The sequence below is a fragment of the Microtus ochrogaster genome, chromosome 1, assembly GCF_000317375.1.
Source record: "Microtus ochrogaster isolate Prairie Vole_2 chromosome 1, MicOch1.0, whole genome shotgun sequence".
Lineage (NCBI taxonomy): Eukaryota > Metazoa > Chordata > Mammalia > Rodentia > Cricetidae > Microtus > Microtus ochrogaster.
In genome coordinates this window covers 114,799,497-114,821,277 of record NC_022009.1, presented here as the reverse complement: position 1 = coordinate 114,821,277, position 21,781 = coordinate 114,799,497, and the positions used below count along the sequence as shown (strand labels likewise).

Sequence of the window (21,781 nt, the reverse complement as noted above, 5' to 3'; positions counted from 1 at the left end):
ACAGATAGATAGATCGATAGATAGAGTCTTAGTTAGGGTTTCTATTTCTGTGATGAAACACTATAACCAAAAGGCAAGCTGGGGAGGAAAGGGTTTATTTGGCTGACACTTCAGCATTGCTGTTCATCACTGAAGGAAGTCAGGACAGGAACTCAAACAGGGCAGGAAGCTGGAGGCAGGAGCTGATGCCAAAGTCATGGAGGGGAGCTGCTTACTGGCCTGCTTCCCATGGCTTGCTCAACCTTCTTCTTATAGAACCCAGGACCAGCAGCCCAGGGATGGCACCACCCACCATGGGCTGAGCCCTCCCCGACTGATGGCTAAATGAGAAAACGCCTTACAGCTGGATGTTCATTAGTAATATGATGACAACGAGGCCCGGAGAGAAGAAAGACTATGAGCAAATGCACTGCTTCATCAAAGCAAGACGAGCGCCGTCACTTGTGTGAGTCTGTGATTACGGTCAAAGAACGGAGTCTTCAGCTTGCATGTGAGCACACACGTGTATGAAAATGTATCCTTAAATGGAAATGAAGAATTAAGTTTTAAGAGCATTAAATATTACAACATGACATCTAGAGTCTATCAAACACAGGCTGTTTATTCATTACTACTCATATAATTTGCAGCTATCCAAACGTGTATTAATTATTCCAGAGTTTAATTTGTCCACTGTAATTTGTAGACAGTATTAGGGCTTAATGCCTGTGCGTGAAAATAGAAAACATTTGTCTTTATTTGCCATGCCACAAAGGCCAATATGCACAATTTTAAACCTTTGCTGTTAAATTTATGTTTAGACAGTCATCACTATTTTGCAAAATTTATTAATAAAATTGTACGTTGTCAAAATAAAACCCAAAATGGCTTAAAAGAATGACAGTGTTTATTGTGTTCATGAATCTGTGGTCTGGACAGGGACTCAAGACAGTTTACGCCCGCTCCACTCCACGACAGCTGGGCCTCCTCCTAAGCTGCAGCTGGGAAATCATGTGATCTCTTGCTCACTAACCAATAGACTTGACCCCTAAGCCAGGAACATAGCTGGGGACCAGAACAGCTGGGCTCCTCTGCCATTCTCCTGCCATCTTTCCCTAGGATCTATCCTACGCGCGTAGACTCGGAGTGCCTGGACTTGGCGCTCCGCCGTGAGTTTTCCACTGCTGTAAAAGGTTCTTAAGACACGTTACAAATTATAGAAAGGGCCCAGTGAGATGGCTCAGTGGGTAAAAGGACTTGTCGCCATGCCTGGAGGCCTGAATTCAATCCTGGAGACCTACCTGGAGGAAGGGAACTAGCTCTGACGAGTGGCAGGCTCTGTGGTAAGAGTGCTCCTCCCACTAGGAAATAAATAAACGCAAATTTTTTCCCAAAGGAAAGCTTTATTATTGCTCATGTTGCCTTCAGCCCACAGTCAGCTGAAGTGATGCTCTGGACCCACGCCAAAGCTTATCTCAAAGGGGATGATGACAGACAAAGCTATTTATGTCGTTGAATTGGGGAGGGGTGAAAACAAGGAAGAAGTTGGGGTCCTGATATCCCCTTAAGGCGCACTCTCTTAGTGGAGGGGCTTCTTCCTGTCACCGCCTCTCACAGCCGAGCCACAGGTGGGTCAAGAAGCCTGTGACACACGGCTCTTTAGGGATACTTATTTCTAAAAACCATAAAGGAAACGAGGCCCGAGAGGAAGTGGCGTTGCCTTTTATGGTGTTGCTGAAGAACTGGCATCCTTTCCATCCCTCTAGGTTCCATTGGTTCACCTGGGTTTAAGGAAGGGGAACACGAACTCCCACTCCTCAGTGGAGGCGTGTGAAGTCACACTGCAAGAAGTTACAGGACAAACAGGATGTGTACCGGTGGGACCAATGTTGGAACAATGTTGGAAAATATGATCGGCAGCGGTTACCTTACTTTTCATAGTATACTGATGAGGTTTTTGATTAAATATCATAGGAACCAATTTTGGCAGGCTAACAGGAATTTTCTTATTTTTTTATTTTATTTTTTTTAATGTATTGAGGACTATAAAGCTTGAAAGAAAAGGTGGAAGACTGATCTAGAAATGAACCAGGATTGCAAGAGGCTGGGAGGAAAGCTGGGAATAGAAGTTAACAGACCTTTGTCATCACTGCTGTGACTGACTGAACAGTGATCCCTGGACTCTTGATGTCACCAATAATAAGAGAACAAACTGTCAGTCTCTGGGCCGTGCTCTCACACTCTGAGGTCTCAAGTCTGACCCCTTCGGAAAACGAGGTCTGCGGTCCACGAAAGCTCACAGAGCACAGGTTTCATTTCAAATAAGAGGCTATCCTAGGCTATAAGAGACTCTGTCTCAAAGAAATATTTTCTAAAATGAAAAAAATCTAATATAATTTCAAGAGAAAAAAACCAACAACAATACATGAACCAATAATATCCAAGGATTTTTACTCTGAGTGTCTGGATGCTATCAATATTCTCCCTAAATCCCTCTCTAAAACACAATGCTTTAATATTTGCCCCCTAAGCCTGACAGCGAACATCCAAGATTCACACTTCTGAAATCACTGAGTGTTTGCTGACAGTTGGCTTCAGTGCACACTAAAAGCCCTTATCAACTTTCAACACAGAAGGAGGATCTCAGTTCGGGCAGTGACTTATCTCTCTGGGAAGACTGTCCTGAGTCTGACGAGAAAAGATCTACCTTGCACAGAACACAGCGTCAGTATTAAGGATCAGATGGGAACAATGAATAACTGGAAAAGAGACGCTTCAACTCAAACACAGAAGAGAACGTTTCCTAATCAGTAGTCACCTTCTGACTTTGTTATAGAATCTACAAGAACCTCAGGGAAAGGGTCATGCTAATAAAATGATTCGGAACGACAACTAAATGTAAAACACTCTTCAATATTGTAAGGAAAAATGGGTTTGGAGGGAAGGAGACAAGAAAAGAAACAGCTAAGGGCTACAGGGCCTGTTGACTCGCAGTGAGTCATTACATCTTAGAACTGGAAGTGACCTTAAGGTGGAAGCCACCATTTCACACCAACTCAAAAGCTATCCTGGGAGGATCAGAGAATCTGCAACCCCTTTTAGATAAGTGTTAATACAGACAAACAGAGAGGTAGGTAGGGAAGAAGGACAGGGCAGAGGAAGAAGGGAATGCTTCCCAGTCAGCCAGTCCCCAGTCCGCGCAAAGAGCGTGAAACAGTGGGCTCAAAAAACTAAAGACCAAACTGTGCCCAACTTTAAAAAGACATCTGCAAGCCGATCTAACAGGGGAGAATTATTAGTATATTTACTAATATACTTTAGATGGACAGTTCTTAGTTCAGCCACCAAATGAATACGTTTTAAAGATCCCCTCTCTGCCTTGACAGCTCTGTCTCAGCTCTTCTGTCACTTAGAGTGGAGAGCAGCCAATCCCCGCCTAGAACAGAACACTTGTTGTGCATAAGGACTTCTGTGAACCATCTCAACCCTATTCTTCCTCAGTAGCTCAGCTATGTCCCTTCAATCTCTTCCTCTTCAGTTTTTAGTTACGACCTTTACATGATTCTCGATTCTTTCAAACTACTGTCTCTTCCTACTCACGTTCAAATCCTACAAATAGACTGAAGCAGTGCCAAATATAAGAAAATTATCTGTAAAACAGCAGACTCTAAAAATGAATATATATGTATGTAATGAATAATAAAAATGAATATATATATATGCATTTGCATTGCTGGACTGAAATGGAAATAAAAATTTCAAAGGATCCTAAAACGGATCTTTGAATTTCAAGTCAACTACTTTGAAGTTGTGTATTTAAACGTTCAGATTTTGGATCCAATCAAAGGGTCATACTATTTAATTTCTGAGAAATTGCAGATACATGCTCAGTAAACTAGAAAGGTCCCACTTCTCTACCAAGATTTAAAAAGAAATCTTTCCCACAGCTGCCCTTGCTTCTAAAATTATTAATTCAGGATTTGCCAAAGGCTAAAACCATGCTTCCACATTTAAGTGAAACGCTACAGAAGAGGAATTTAAATAATCCTCCATTAATTACTCTGTTTTCAAAATTTTTTTATGTAAAAACCTCTCTTCTGTGGGAGGCCTTCAGTAGGTCTAATTACCAGCTTCAGAACAGCCAGTTATAATTATAAGACTTCAGATTCAAAGTTGTTAAAGCCAGCTGTCCGAACCATAGCAAAGCAATGACCATGAACCATTAAAGGTCATTGTTGACCACAGAGGCACAGTGATGTCCCCTCCACTTCGTCTGGCTCTCAGCTTACTGTGACATCTTCAGTTCTTGATTTACTACAGATTACTACACTCTACAAGTCCCAAAGCAAGTAGCTCTTAATATAAAAGCTTTTTGAAAACATATAATAAAATAAAACCTGGCGTCTCTACTGTGAACTAAACAATCTTGTCATGGTGTTGCTGTATTCTTGGAGGCCATTTGGAGGTGTCTCTACCGTGAACTAAACAATCTTGTCATGGTGTTGCTGTATTCTTGGAGGCCATTTGGAGGTCAGTCCTTTCCTTCTTCTGTCTGGAAAGGAAGAGGGGAAGAGTTTCCAAGGACAGAAGAGCTGCCACCGCCGCCACCGCTGCCACCGCCACCCTCAAATTTGTGGTCTGCCTTCATAAGATTTGGCATCATCCTCGTCTAGAAGGAGAGGCAGGAGGAACTAGAAATATAAGCCCTCTTCTGAAAGCAATGCCAAATTGTGCCACCACGGAGATAGATGTCAAGAGGACCACATTAACAGCAGGTGGTGAAGAGGCACAGTAGTCAGGACAGCATGACTCCACAACGGTGGACAAGCCAAAGCCCTCCAGCCGCAAAGCCCTCCAGCCGCAAAGCCTGCAACCCACGTCAAGGCTTCTAAGATCGAAGCAGCTGCACTCTTGACAGCTGTCTTAGAACAAAACATTTCCACAGCCGATCATGTTCACAATTATTCGACTTTTATTCATTGATTTTTGTTAACTCTGATACAGGATCTTATGTATCCCCAACCGGTCTCCAGTTGGCTATGTAGCGGTGGATGACCTTAAACTTCTGATCCTCCTGCCTCAACATCCTAAATGCAGGGCTTATAGGTGTGTGCCACCACGGCTACTTTAAACATCTTTCGAGGGCAGGAAATGAGCCCAATTTACACACACACACACACACACACACACACACACACACACACACACGGGGGCAGGAACTATGAGAAACCATAAGTGAAACTATGAGAACTATCAAAAAATTGAAATTCTATTTTCATGACCCTAACATTGCTCCTCACATCCCGCTACCGCTAAAATCACAGGCCATATAACCAATGGGTCTTACAGTCCAAGATAAACAAGAGCTCTATCTTGAAAATGAAATTTGAAACTTCAATAGACACAAAACACCATAGATACTATTAAAACAAGGCTGAAAAGAAGTTTAAGATGTGCCTGACATATAGTTGCTATTTTTAATAACTAGATGCTTTTACAAGCCAGGTCAAAGTTGAACAGACAGGGACAATGGGCAAAGTATGTGAGTGTGAAATTTACAAAAGAGAATGTCTGTTTATCGCTGCTATTGTTACAGTTGTAATTTCACACTCCTGCCTTTACCCTAAGGGTCCTGACAATGCACTGACTAGTTTAGGCTGGAGAAAAAACAGAAAGGAAAGCATGTTTGCTCCACATACCACCCGTCCACACTACCAGCACGTGTTTGTTAAAGCCCCTTCCACACTTTGTTCTACTGGATGAGGGAATCAAGGACACACACAGGTGGCCCGGAACAGCTGTGAAGGCAGCCCAACACAGAGCCACAAAATCCCTCAAAATCCAATTTCTGCTCCTGCCGCTGTTTGAAGCTTGCTGGTGTTGGCAGGCGCCGTCCTGCTGTAACGTCAAAAGGCAGAGGTAGAAAGTGAAGAGGCAACTGAGATACAAAGCCCAGATTCCAAGCATGAGGCTCCAGCATGGCTTCTGATCAAAACACATTTCCAGAACTAGTTAGATAATAGACATACCCCAAGAACCAGGGGGTGGGCCATGACGTTTGAGAGCCATGGCAGGCACCTGACCAGTGAGGAAATGGGACCTCGTTTCATTGAGGCAGCCGTGTTTGTCCCCAGTTCTCAGATTTCTCAGTGCTGGGTGCAGGTTTCTCTTCCGGAAAAGCAAACGTTAACCATCAAATTAAATATGTTTGATTCAAAGTACAGAGATCGCGGTGGTACCTGTGAGGCATGATGAAAGAGCAGAATTCTGTGTTCTGAAACACGCAGTCCAGCTTCGTCCACTCTCCTAGAACAGTATTTACATCAGAAATAAGTCAATCGCTCTTCTCCCAAATTTCAGGGGAGGCCCTGAAACCTGACCCCATTCCCTGGGGTTCCCCCTGAGGAATCTTGGCGGGGTACCCCAAGACAAGCCATAGTCCTGGAAGTTGGTTTGTATCTGATGCCAGGCACCCCTCATCACAGGATAAACACCAGGACCTTCCTTCATCAACAGTGGAACAGAAAGACAAGGCAGTGGGTACCACCTGCATATCTTCTGAAGAAGACAGGTCTCCAGCCCCTTTTGAAAGTGTCGCATATGAAGCATGCTCACTTTGCTGCACAGTTTTGTAACAACTTGACATAGGCGGGAGTCAATCGAGAGGAAGGATCCTCAATTGAGGAAATGCCTCCATGCGATGAGCTGTAGGCAAGCTTGTGAGGTATTGTCTTAATTGGTGATTGATGGGGGAGGGTGGTGCCATCCCTAGGCTGGCGGTCCTGGTTTCTTTAGGGAAGCTGGCTGAGCAAACCAGCAGAAGCGAGTCAGTAAGCAGCTCCCCTCCAAGGCTCTGCATCAGCGCCAGCTTCCAGCTCCTGCCCTGCTTGAGTTCCTGCCCTGGCTTCCTTCATTGATGTAGAGTGCTGTGGGAGTGTAAGCTGAATAAACCCTTTCCTCCCTGAGTTGCTCTTTTGGTCACAGAGTTTCGTCACAGCCATAGAAACCCTAACGAGGCCACTCTGGCACCACAGCTAGGTTACAGAGGATGAAGACAGCATGCCCCCTCCAGTCCCTCAGTAGTGGAAGCTGATCAAACACACATGCTTCCTCATGGCCTGGTCACAGACCAGCCTACTCTTTCAAAATGGTCCTTTTCTTCCCCTCAGGGAGCAAACTGCAATCCTGCATGGAATCAAATGGTTTGGGTTATTTAAGCCAAATTTTGATAATGTTTTATAATATATAATATATAATGCGATATAATTATATAATGTCATATTGTTATCTATAAGGTAATAATATATTATTATATATAAGGTAATAATATGACATTATATAATTATATAGCGTTATATATGATTATATCATATTATACCACATTATACTTTATAAGCATATAACATGTAATGTGTTATTATGTTATCACATATAATGACATATTTTATGTTATATATATTTTTTAATTTATATATATAAACTACACACATATGTATATGCAGGTTTTTTATTTTCTTTTTTTCAGGGCAAAATTTTCACAACTCATAAGGGAGAAAGATAGGAGGGGAAAAGATGAGAGATGTCAAGAAAAGTTGTCTGCAGAGTAATAATATTTTAATAGCATCTTAACATCACGGGAGAGAGAAGAAAACCCAGTTGAGGCCTGTGTATGTGCCCTTAAATCCGAGATAAAGGAATAGAAATATAAACAGCTTAGCAGGTCTCTTTGTCCTGATGCAAAGACAGAATATAGACCCGATTCTAGGCCAAAGTATCAGATAAGAACCTGACTTAAGATTTTGGCTGTGTCAATTATAAGGTTATGGGTACTCTTAAGTGTTCATTAAAAATTCAAAACGACCAAACAGTTTCCAGTAACTGCATATTATTTGCTGATTGCCTTTCTTCTCAGTTCATTACAAAGTTGTAAATTGATTCTAAAGAATATAAAAGGCACTAAAAGAAGGCTCTTGTTTGAGTCTCGAAATTACCCTGAGTGACTATGAATTAGAAAAAGAGAGGTAATCAAATGTCCTATCAATTGTTCAGAACATCTCTCGAATAAAGATATGGAACCTAGACTATAAAGGGGCGAACTATTGGCCTTGAGAGAGACAGGCCACAGCTTGTTAACACAGTATCATAAAAATCACATTTTGTAAGAGATCTTGAAAATTATTCGAGGCTGCAAAACTCCAAAGGCATTTGATGCCTCTGTTACATGATATATATCATCGTCATCTGAAATACTAAGAATTAAATAGTAAATACGCAGCAATTCTAAAGGAAATATACGGATGCCATGAAGTGTGGAACTGAAGCACGATTAATAAAAGCTCAGGGTCAGAAATTGGGGTTCAACCTGAAGATCTGAAAAGCCAAACAGCCAGCCACTGGCTCTTACTTCGACCTCAATCTGAAATGGCGATCCTGCCTCCAGGAATCTCAGAATGAAACTGTGTCTGAGAGCTGTCTCCCCGCATCTTATGTGCCTTTCTAGAGTTGGGATTAAAGGAGCGCACCACTGGGATTAAAGGCATGCACCACCTGGTTTCTATGGCTACTGGGATTAAAGGTGTGTGTTACCATAACCTGGTCTGTAAGGCTGACCAGTGGGGCTGTTTTACTCTCAGATCTTCAGCTGGTCTTTATTTATTAAAATACAGTTGAAATGCCACTACATGGGTCTTTTGAAGAAAAGAGAATAATATTGTAAAGCTCTGTTCTGTTTTTCTAGAGCCAGGCTTCAGTAGGCAGAGTTGAGCAAACAGCTCCAGCGGCCCTAATTTATAAACCTAGCATGTGGTTTATAATCGTATATAATCGTTGCATGGCTATTCGATTTACTATCAAAGACAGAGAGGAGATTTTATAAGCGGGGTAGGGGGGGCTTGCTGTGTTGAAATTCAGATGCGTTTTATCCAGGTATCTTTCTAAGCATGGTGGGGTAGGGGGTGTGGGATGGGAGGTGTATCTTCTTATTTCTTGAAGGAAGATGAAAAAAAGCCACCAGCGGTTTTCACTCAAAACAGGCTTACTGAGTCTGTAAGTTGATCTTATTGAGTAAGATCAAATGGCATGGGGACATTCTGTGCATAAGAGACACCAAAACACATTTTTAGGAAAAAATGCAATTGTCCTCCACTAACTCCAGATACCAAGATACACATTTAATATTACCAATTTGTTTAGTAATTCACTACGAATCCACTGTGTAATAAATAGGTATCTGTAATCACTATTGATGAGTCCGTATAACTCACTTAAATAAAGAATTAACTAAAGTGTATTAATTTGATAAGCCTATATCACTCACTCAAAAGAACTGACTGCTTAAATCTGGAAATCTGATAGAGGATACATTTGGCAGAACTAAATTCAAATGGAGAGCCATGATTTTAGAACTAACTGAAAAGGACTAATGACTGCACCAGCCATGGGCATTAATTTGAAAATGGCATCAGGCTAGGCAGTCTTGTAATGCTGTCTTTAAGGTCAACAATGAAGTACCCCTTTGACTTTCCTATTGCCTACCACTACCTCAGAGATGCAGAGCGCCCTCTAGGGTTGGGTGCAGTCGTTCAGGTGTCCCCTCCATCACAGCCTTTATGATCTCTTCAAGGAGTCAAAGGCTCCCTCATCTGTCACTGCAATGAAGCCACTTTAGAGCCTGTTACTGGCCTTTGCAAAGGAGCTCAGCTCCCGCTTCCTGATACTCAACACCAAGGCTGGATGCGTCAGAATGAGTGATACCAATAAGCAGCATGAGAGAACTTTTGAAATTTGATTTTCAAAAACCCTTCCTTGGCAAGTTTTCAGTAACTTGTATAAACTTTATTTATGAGTTGTCTCCATCTGCAGATACTACCTGGGAGATTACAGTGTTGGCGTAGTTTGCCTACATGACACTGGGGACAAAAGCCATAGTGACAAAGCATTCTACCATTGAGGTACATGAGCAGCTGCTGGGCTTTTGCCTCAAGTTTGGACACCAGCTAGATTCAAGCTCAGTTATTCAATCATTAACGTGTATATGTGTGTTGGGTGGAGAGGAGCATACAGCAGCCCGAAGTGGACATCCGGTGTCTTCTTCCACAATGCTCAACTTGATGTGTACTGAAGCAGGTTCTCGCTGAATCGGAGCTCTCCGATCCCACCTAGTCTTGCAAGGCACTCAGCCACCGAAATCCATAGTTTTTAATTCATAGCCAATATTCCTACCTTCTCACAAAGTCTACATTCATATTAATATAGGGCCTGTGGTGAAACATGCGGTATCGACCCAGCACTGAGGAGACTAAGGTAGAACAGCAAGTCTGAGGTCAGCCTGGTCAACGATGAGAAAACAACAACAAAACCAAATGAATTTGATACTTTCAGGCTTCTACAACCTCCTATGCTTTACTTCCTGTTGCAAATAATGCGTTCTGTCTAAAGCCCCATAGAAATCAAGCCTTAGCTCTGGGAGATGCAAGTATCTGTAGAACATTTCCTTTTTATCTTACTTGTCCATGTATGTCTGGGACCTGACGGAAAGTAGATGCTCAAACACCACATCTGCCAAAAGAACTGACGGAGATTTGAAACCAGCTCTGCCTGAAAGGAGATACCGGGATTGCTGGGGGAGTCTACCTTTGATTTAAATCTCCCTTCACAGAGTGGTCAGGAAGACAAATGAGATTCCCAGCTCTCTTTGGGAGTTGAATATTTAAAGAGAGTCTGCAGGACCCTGGCAGTTCAGTGAGAATGGTAGCCAATCTAATAAACTATTCTGAATTAGGAAAGAGATTCTTTGGTGTTCAGGAGATAGATGGGCACCGCCAGAACCAGTTTCTTATGTACCCTAGGGTGGCTCATCTACCCGCACTCTCCCGGCTCATCCAACCGTCTTGGCTAATCAGTTGAGTTAGCTAACTTGCTCCTGAAGAGGTGTTCTTAGCTAGGTTCACAGATCCAAAAGGGGCTTTGTGGAGGGACGTGCTTAACATCTGGAATTGCGTTCTTAGCATCTGGAACAGCGGTATCGAGAATGGTGAGCTATGAGGGTCCTGGGCAGGATGGTTAGAACAGGCTTGAGCTGGGGGGTGACTCTGTGGGTAAAGCACTGCTGGGCAAGCATGCGGACCTGAGCTCAGATCCTCAGCACCCGTGTACAAAGTCATGCCCAGTGACACGTGCCTGCAACTGTAGCCCTAGAAAGGTAAGACAGTAATTCTGCAGTCACTGGCTAGTTCCTCTAGCCAACTGGTGAACTCCTTGTCTCAAACTATAATGTTAGGAGTGAAAGAAGACCCCTGAATCGATCTCTGTTCACAGGCATGCATGTGCTCACAAAGTGCACACACATGTACACCATCCTCCTCTGGCCATGTGTATACACACGTGCAAATTTACACACACACACACACACCATTCTCTGGCCATGTGTATACACACATGCAAATTTACACACACACACCATTCTCTGGCCATGTGTATACACACGTGCAAATTTACACACACACACCATCCTCCTCTGGCCATGTGTATACACAGATACAGACATATACAAACACACACACACACAAATTTTTACTTTAATGTGTACTATTTATTTAAAATAAAACTATTCTAATTTATACTTATCATAAATTGACAAAACACTCAACACATGAAACTATGACAGGGGAAAGTGGAAGAATGAAAGTTACTAAGGTATTTAGTGGAGGAGGGTGTCTATGAAAAGCTAGCAAATGGATATACCAAGTGTCAATCAAAATTAGATGTGTGTCCTCCTGCTGTGTAACGATCTGTCTGATATGTGTTTCTTAGAAAGCAACAGCTTGTCCTCATTTTTTTTTCTGCTAGGCAGATCTATAATTTGTAATAAATTGGAAGGAAAATTAAAGCAAGAGGTCTTTTTTCCAAGTGTTTTTAATAATCATTTTATTTCTGTTGCTATCTCACTTATTCTGTTTTTGTTATTACTCTCCTGAATATGACCGACCATTCTAGCCTATAATCTTTCCCAAGAACTGAGACTTGTTTGTGCATTTGGCAGAATATTAGGGTTTCAAAATTCTGTATGTGCATGTGCATGTGTGCACACATGTGTGCACAAGTATGTGGGTGCAGGCACCTGGGCATGTGTGTGTGTGCATGAGCACATACACACTCAGGAAGGACCTGGGGGTGGACACAGATACAAAACTTCCTGTGAGTCTTTTAGGGAAAAATGCCCCACTAGATAGGACCCAAAGCAAGGAGGTGATTGGATATCTCAAATACGAAAGAAAGGAGGTGATTGGCTATCTCAAATACAAAAGAAAGGAGGTGATTGGCTACCTCAAATATGAACACAAGGAGGTGATTGCCTATCTCAAATATGAAAGCAAGGAGGTGATTGACTATTTCAAATATGAAAGCTGGCCCCTCTACCAAAAACTTGCCTCCTACCACTAAGCCAAAATGTACCTATCTTCACACGTCCTCAGCACCTTACATGTTTTACAATAGTCACTCGTGCTACACTGATGCTGTCTTAGAATTTAAGGATCACCCAAGCCAGATTTGGTCAGTCATCTACTTAAAAGTTAAGCCAAAAGTAAAAGGCAAGGAAAAGAGACTTATTCAATGCACCACCTGGAAGAGATCCAGTAAACTCCCATGATGTGGGATGTCCTTTTGTATATGTGTTCCTTTTATTGGCTAATGAATAAAGCTGTTTTGGTCAATGGCTTAGCAGAGCAAAGGCAGGTGGGAAATCCGAACAAAGATATATAGAGTAGGTGGAGTCAAAGGAGATGCCATGTAGCTGCCGAAGGAGACAGAGTTCGCCGAATCCTTACCAGTAAGCCACAGCCTCATGCCAATACATAGATTAATAGAAATGGGTTAATTCAAGATGTAAGAGCTAGCTAGAAATATGCCTGAGTCATTGGCCAAAGAGTGTTATAATTAATATAATTTCTGTTGGGTCTGAGCAATCGGGAATTGAATGAGCAGTCTCCTACTACAAAAGAAAAAAATTAGTCTCCATTTACACTCCAAGTATGTCTTCAACTCTAGGGTTCTAGGGTGAGATTTAAGTTTAAACAGAGGATCAGGGATATGCACTTGTAAGCAATATCCACCCACCACTGACCCATCACTGCCTGGGCTTCAACCTCATCCTGTGAGGTGTTCTGAGCTGTCAGAACTGTGAAATCTCTTCCCTAGAGACACATTTCCCTCTGACCTGTCCCTTTCCCTCCCAGAGCAGAATGTTCTTGCGGAAATTCCCATCTGTTTGGAGTCAGTCGTTCCAATCACCTGCCAGTCACACTGAGAGAATTAGTGCCTTTAGAATATCTTCATTTCTGCCACACCAGTTAGAAGAGTTGATCACATGCATTTTGCTAGCTGTTCAATGACTGAATCAAAAGGGGCTCCCTCAACCGAAGAATGGATAAAGAAAATGTGGTATGTTTACACAATAGAGCAGTACACAGCAGAAAAAAATGGCATCTTGAAATTTGCAGGCAAATGGATAGAGCTAGAAAACATCATATTGAGTGAGGTAACCCAGACCCAGAAAGACACATATCATATGTACTCACTCATAAGTGGCTTTAAGACATAAAGCAAAAGCAAAAAAAAAAAAAAATTGCCTACAGTTCGTTGTAATTTGCTGGCCTGATCTGTCACCTGGGTTTCCTGTTCCCCGTCCCTTTAAAAGATAAGCTCGGCTCACTCTCAACCTCCCCCCACTTCCTCAAGCTGATCTCCTGTCTCCTCTGCAGCCCCCCTTCTTCTAGAGTGGCACCTTCTACCTCTCTCCTTTCTCCCCATTCCCCTCCTTTTACCCTTCCTTTCTCCCTCTATAACCCACTAAATAAATTCTATACACCCCCAAAAGGGGGGCTCATGGAATCATTCCAGAGAGTTCCAGGCATTTCCTTGAGGAAGTCTTTGAGGAAGTCATCTTCAGTTATCCTAAGGAAGCTTTAATCGAGCCAGTCTGGTTTCAGGACACATTCTTTTTCTCTCCATGTTTGGGGACAAAAGAATTTGGTTTTATTTCTATTTCTAAAAATAAAAGATTAAAAGTGCTTGGGAGCATGTAAAATACCAATAGTCATTCTTCTTCATCTTCATTTCTATCTATCACCACCACCAACATCATCATCAGAGGAAGAGGAGGAGGAGGAGTAACATCCCCACATATGCCACGGCAAATCCCTAACTCCTGGGAACGTGGTTCCTGGAATTGGAACAGGATTCAGATTGATGAACTAAAAGGTTTTAGATTCTCTTCCTGGGTCATCTCAATGACCCAAGACACCTATGGGGGCATAGGGCCCTAATACTCCAGAGGCAAGAATAATGGTACCTGGACTGGTACAATCCTATATCCACATTCACACATCAATAATCCTAGTAGTTTGGAGGTTAAAGCAAGAGAATTGCAAGTTACAAGCCAGCCTAGACTATGTAACAAGTTGCAGGCCAGCCCGGGCTAATAACAAGTTGCAGGCCAGCCTGGCCTATAAAGCCAGACTCTGTCTCAATGAAACAAAACGAAAAGAATGTCAACTTCAGAAGAATGGAAACAGAAACTGCAGCAATGCCATTGCTGGAAGGGAAGCTATGAGCCAAGGAATGCAGGCGGCTTCTAGAAGCTGGAAGGCAAGAAGTAAATTCTCCTCTAGATCTTTCAAAGGGATCACCAACTAGCCTTGTGAGGGCCATTTTCAGAAGCATTATCTTCAAAACTGTAACAATAAGCTTGTGGCATTTGTAATTTATTAACAGTAGGAAACATTATAATCAATACAGTGGGCGTGGTGGTGGATGCCTATCATCCCATAACAGAAGCAGGAGGTCATCAGTTCAAGACCAGCTTGGGTTAGACTGCAAGACCCTTTCTCAACAGAAATAGAAAGAAAAGAGGGAAGGGAAGGGGGAGGGGAGAGTTGGAGAGGGGAAAGGAAGAAGGGAAGGGAAAGGAAGGGAAGGAAGATCACGGACTACGGAAGGAGCTCATTACATTTAAAACTGCTTTGAACGTTTGTTATCTGTCCTAAAGTAGAGGTCATGCACTTCTTCATATACATGACACAAAAGAATAAAAAAGCAAAATGAGTAAGTGTGTCTGGAAGCAAGACTGATAGATGGGGAAAACAATCAGGGCTGGAAAGATGGCTCGGTGGGTAAAGGGCTTGCTGCACAAACATGAACACCTGAATCTGATCCAAAGACCTGTTAAAGGGGAAAACACAAGCAAGACTGCGCATGCTTGTAATCCAGTGCTCAAAAGGCAGAAGCAGGAGGGTCCCAGCAGATCCCAGCTCAGCCAGCCCAGCCTCCTTGGCAAGCTCTGGACTAATGACAGCTCCCAACTCAAAAGCAACACCGAGAGTTCCTAGGGAAGGACACCCAAGGTTGTTCCCCACCCCAAACACACACACACACACACACATACACACACAACGGGGGGGAGAGAATGGAAATAATTAATCAATTATTGACAGGCATGGCAGGAGAGATGGCAGCATGCTGCTTAAGGATGAGTCCAAAATCTCAGCATCTACTTCTCAGTGAGACAGTCAGCACCTATAACCCAGGGGAGGCAAATTTACGATGATCTGGCACTCTCTGGCCAGCTAGCCCAGCAACAAAATGATAATAAATATGAAGAGTAATTGTAGAAGACAACCAACCTCAACCTCTGGCCTCCACACACATCTCCACACACCCACATCCCGTGTGCGCACACACACACACACACACACACACACACACCTTCACACACCCATATCCCCTACATACACACACACCCCAAATCCCCTACACACACATAAATACAACTTCACATACACCCATATCCCCTACACACACATAAACATACCTTCACATATACCCATATCCCCTACACACACATAAACACACCTTCACACACATCCATATCACCTACACACACACACACACACACACCTTCACATATACCCATATCCCCCCCCACACACACACACACGCACGCACGCACACAGTCAGTTGGAGAACGTATCTAGAGAGTCTAGGCCACAAGACCGACCTCATCTCCGCACTATAATGGCATGGATTCCTTCAGACTGGAATTATTCGTCTCTTGTCTGCCACTCCAAAAGCTTTAACATCCTTAAGGTCAGGGACCACGGCTTGCAGTTCTCTATGCTGATCTGGCAGGGAGGAGTAAACCACGGGGCCCGTGTAAACGGATGGAATCCACACAGGAAAAGGACAGCTGCACCAATGAGCTTCAGAAAAGCACACGGTCCAGCTGTAGCACAAGACAGGAGAGGACTGAGCTATTTTGTTTTATTTTTACTTATGTCGAGCTGGCTGCTTTTCGGATGATGTTTGAAGACTAGCTTTTCAATTCCACCTCTGAGTCACCGAGTGTGACCCGGTGGATCTAACCAGCAACACAACCAAAGCAATTTCAGTTGCATGCCGAAGCAGAATTCTGGATTTTTATCCTAAGCCTGTGGTCCTTTGTTGTTTTTATTTATCTTCTGAGGATTTCACACTGTGCTTTTTGGGCATATTCACCTTGACTCCTCTAGATCCCTTCCTATGTACCTAGCTACCCCCAAATTCATGACATTTTTTCTTTATATTAAATAAAGCCCACCAACACCAATTTATGCTGTTCATATACTCACAGGTATGGGGCCCTCCAGTAAAGTGTGGTCCACCTACCAGGAGCCAGGCCCTTAAGAAAAACTGATTCTCCCTCCCCTAGAAGCGACCAACTGGCCACAGCTCCTCAGTTAGTGTGATGTTCCTTTCCCCTCCACGCAAGGATGCTGGTGGCCTATGCAGGTCTTCTGCAGGGAACCCCAGCTGCTGGGAGGTCCTGTTATGTCCAGGGGACAGTTTTGCTCATCCCTCCCCGTCTTCCCCAGTAGCCCCTGAATGTCCTGTTTGTGGCTGAGCACACCACTGACACTTGTCTGCACTTTGCTCGTTTCTAAGCCTGTGGCAGAAAGAGACTTTCCTATGAAGGTTGTAGAACATACTAACCTACAAACACAGAGACGTGCCCAGACTTCAAGATACACTAATCTACAAACACAGAGATGCGCCTAGCGTTTTCTATCAGGAACACTCAAGTCCTTAATTCTGTTCAGGCTAAGGATGTAACGTGTCAAATTAAAAAAAAAAAAAAAGTGGCTTGAAGAGTGGGGTGGCTCATGTCTCAGGCCCACACTCCAAAGAACTCCCAAGCAAGGAACTGAAAACAAGAAGAAATGACCTTTCTGAAACATTTCCATATTTCGCCTGGGAGTAAAAGGCAGTTTCAGAAAGGCATGATCTGGACAGCCTCTCTCTCTACAGTGACAGAGACTTAAAGACAAAACCGCCATGTTTTGTTTGCTGCTATGGGGCAAAGGAAAGGAAAGAAAATGTAAAATAAAATGTCAAACTACAGTTTTCGAAGCCTCACAAAATACTATTGGACAGCCAACTATAAAAATGCTTTGAGTAATTCAATGTCATTTAAGGGAAAAAAAAACCAGGGAGAAGAAACAGTAATGAAAGAAGAAAACCCAGTGTTCCTAGCCCAGGCTTCCAGCCCTGCCAGGATGGGATTCCAGGAATCGTTCTTACATTTCAAGTCTTGGAACATCCAAGTGGGCACGTCCTAATCTTGTCATGGACAGTCACTTTTGCCTCACTCCAGGATGGGGAAACCACTTTCCAATCAACCACACCAGGAGAGGCAGCAGGAACGTGCCAACTGGCTCTGGCCCTTTGAGAAGGTTTCTGAATCTCAGGAAAACATGGGCTGCCCAGGCTCTTGGCTTCACTTAAACTAATGGAGCCATATAAGAGGGTCAAGACATCCACATGCCTTATACACCTACAAGCAAGATCTCTCCCAGCAAGCCAGCACCACCGCCCAGCACATCAGCGATACCCAGCAAACCAAGCAAGCTGGCAGGGCAATGCGGACTTCCCTGCGCCCTCTGTTGCAGCTGGCTCATGGGATTTGTAGTTGGAAGTGTTATATCTTGACAATGCATCCTCCCTTCTTTCTCAACACTATGGAGGGGGAAACACTGTGTTGGCCTCTATAAAAAACAAAATCAGAAACAAATCTACTACACACCACAATCTTTAGTTCCACAATACTTTGCAAACATAACCATAACATATGTGCCATATGGATTATGTCACTGACCAGATTTTAATCTTGAATAAGCTATTTTTAGTTATGTCAATGATATTCAATTATTTCCAACATCTATTCAATACAACCCAAATGTATCTCACTCAGTAGTTTCTTGGTGTAAAAATGATGGTAAAATAGTTCTTAGTGTTTTATGGATTTTTATATCTTTGGACTTTAATGGTTGAATGAGTTCAACTAGAAGTGACACTGGGATTATGCTCTTTTTCATGTGTTCTACTTTTTATTTAATGGCATAATCACAGCATGAATAATCAAAATTGGGCTTGTTACTGAGAAAAATTAAGGTTGCACTTTTTTTCATCTTAATTTAAATTATGGTTTTAGAAAGGTATATTCTTAGACTAGGTATACTGAACATGTAATAAAGCTTATGGGCCAATAAAGATGGGTAAAATGCTTGTGCTATGGTCAATGGCAGTCCTCCAAAGGATCCACTCTACGCCCCAGAACCCATTACTGTTACCTTATCTAGAGAAAGTATGTGATCGAAGTAACCCTGGATTATTTACTGGACCCCTGTGCAACCAGAGAATGTTCGGACGAAAGGCAATGGAGGCTGGAGTCAGGCAGCCACAGATAAGAAACGTCAGGAGACACCAGAAGCTGAAACAAGAACACGCTCTCCCAGGGACTTCAAAGAGAGCCAGCCCCTTTGTTTCCAAAACTCGGAGACAATCTATTTCTACTGTTTTAAGCTTCCGAGTTTAGGGTGAACCAGTACCTTACCCTGACGAGTATCTGTTTTCAATTAGCTGGAGAAATGACGCTCTCCTGGTGAACTCTAAAGGACATCGCATCCGGAGAGTACTGCATACACAGAATTCTGCAGCAAATCACCTCAGGTACAGACGACCAACTTTCCATAGACCCCCACAGGAAAAGCACACTATGAAACCATTGTTGCTGACTCCACAGACAATGGCCCTGGGCGTTGTGAATGGAACCAGCTGGGTAAGCACCTCCTCACTCAGCATAGGGGCCTGTCTGCCCTCAGCTAAATGCTTCCTAGGAAGAATGAGGTCAAGAAGAAACGAGCAACCCCCTCCGTCCTGAATCAATGAAATGCATGGATTTTAGGGGGGGGGGTCAGGAATAAGGCAAGTGTGGAGAAACTCTTTTCAGTCACCTCCTTCAGCCAAGGAGTCACCATGTCTCATTACATGAGGTGGTATTGGTACTTCCATGGCTAGTCTTCTTTGGCTTAGGGAAGAAGTTTACCCAAATAAAATGGGTACTGGCGGGTATTATGTTCCTATAAGTCACAAGACAGCCAGGGAAAAACTCGGCTGCTCCGGTTGACCTGGATGCTCAGCAGGTGGCAATTCTCCAGCTTCTGATGTCACCATGAATCTCTCTGCTCCAAATGGTTTCTTATCAACACTTTCCTTCTGAGGAGGATAATGGCCGCATCTTCCTTTATGAAGCACTATTCATGAACATTAAATTCAGAGTTCAATATGTCTAATCTTCATTTTCCCTGAATGCTGGAGCTGAATTACACTTGATGGTTCAGACAATGACTTTTATCTATAGAACAGATGGGACCTTTTCCTTCATCAGAGCTCTCTAATCAGCTAGCCCTTAAGGGAAGGGGGCATGATGTTAAAAACAGTAATGCAGGCTGCAGAAAGCAAACCCAGGCTCCAAGCTCCAGCGAGATCGGTTTTGGGAATAAGAGTCTTGGAATAACTGCCCACCTTCCTCTTCCTTTCCACTTCCTGACTTACACTTGCTGGTTTGTTAAGGATGGGACCCTTCCCCACACCGCCTGGCAGCTTTTTACTATGCATTCTCTCTGCAGACGTTCCCTTCTCTGAACCGCATGGCCATTCTTCCCACCAGGTAGGACACAGAGCAGAAGACACGCCTTCAATATATGACTAAGCTATTCTTCTTTTCTTAGGTGAAATGCTTGCTTCTCCCAGGAAGATCTAATTTCCCAAGGAATAATTTAGTTCATTGGAAAGCATTGTGCTGCTAAATGACCTCAGCCAGACAGCCTTTGAGGCTACTTTTTTAAAAAGTTAACTTTTTTTAAAGGACTCATTTAATTGCCTATTTCACCATACTGGGCCTCAGGTTTGGACATAGCCCTTGATTTTCAAAGAAAGGAAGAGAATAAAGGCTTTGGTGCCCTTTTATTATCCCTAGATAGATAATCAAAAAAATGCATCTCTATAAATAACTACAGATTAACCAGAACAAATGCTGCCTTTAATTTTTAATCCCCTCTCAGGCAAGAAACTGCCCTGTGTCCTTCTGAATGATGAGGTCTCGTCACCTTACCCTCCAGTCTGGAAAAAACTCCTGACTACAAAATAAGAGAAATTTAATCTTTATGGGTGCAACAGGTACAGGTCTATGTCCTGCAGGCGTCTGCTGAAGCCTCCAGGTTCTTGAGTACCCAGGTTCTTGGTCAGCGACGGGCCAGCTTTGGGGACCTGCTCCCTGTAGAGCCCAGGGGGAAAAAAAGGTACCTGCAGCCATAACATAGTAAGAAAACCATGCTTGCTTGCTCTCTGCCCCAGTTGCCCAGCACAAGGCTTCTAATCCCTTTTGAATGCCCAATGGTTATGATGTCTTTTGGTATGCTAATGAGATGACTGGTGGCGGAGGGGTCCCGCACAGCCTCTTTCAGGGCTGGTTGTCAGGGCAGCCAACCCTGAGTGGCGATCTGGGACTTTAATTTTTGCTAGCTCCCAAAGTCAGGGGCAGTGGGGACAGGAGATTCTGGATATTGACCTAACTGTTCTAGTTTGTTTCTGTTGCTGTGACCAAAAGCAACTTAGGGAGAAAGGTTTTATTTGGACTTCAGCTCCAGGTTCCAGTCCATCAGCAGGGGACTCAAACAGCTAGGCACGTGTATCTACAGTCAAGAGTGGAGAGAAACAAATACACCCATGCTGACAGCTTGCTGGTAGCTTTGGCGCTCATCTAGTTTCCTCCTGTCCTGGATGGCTAAGAGTCCACTGGGTCTTCCTACATCAACTAATAATCAAGATGACTCCCCACAAACATGCCCACAGGGCAGCTTGATATAAACAATTCCCTGCCTTGAAAAATTCAACAACAACAACAACAACAAAATGTGTTTTTAACCTTCAAGGAGAAACTTTTTAATTACTGCAAGGATTCCATTAGATGCTTTTCTATCCAAAATCTTCTAATAGTACCATGAGACACTTTTATAACAAGAATCATTTTGTTCCTTTTGTCTGTGGGTGCTAAGGACTGAGCCCAGGGTCTCACCCTTGCTAAATATGTCCTTCTGATGTACACACACCACTGGGGAGAAATGGTAATTTGGTTTTCAATAGTCATGTTTTGGCAGATGGGTTATCTGTTTTCTGTAGTGGGGAAATGAAGGTGTTCCGCATTCTCCCAAGCTCAGTCTCTCTCTCTCTCTCTTGTGATTATTTTTCTTCTTTAAAAGCTAATAAAGTAGAAGATTGCTTCCCAAATGTAATTCCTTCCCAGAAGGAAAACAAGCTCATAGCTTAACTATTGCATCTGTGAGTAGCACTTAAGATTTTAACCTAAAAGTTTTTATTTAATTGTTGGATTCCAATTCAGTAAATTTTATTGGCAGTTCTGGCACCTTTT

At 43.1% G+C, this 21,781-nt stretch overlaps 1 protein-coding gene across 1 annotated transcript in view; it reads right to left on the bottom strand.

Annotated features, from left to right (window-relative positions):
- The window catches only part of Ppm1l (protein phosphatase, Mg2+/Mn2+ dependent 1L), a 206,329-nt gene that overhangs the window by 116,836 nt on the left and 67,712 nt on the right, over positions 1-21,781 (bottom strand). The gene's annotated exons all lie outside the window — the stretch shown is intronic.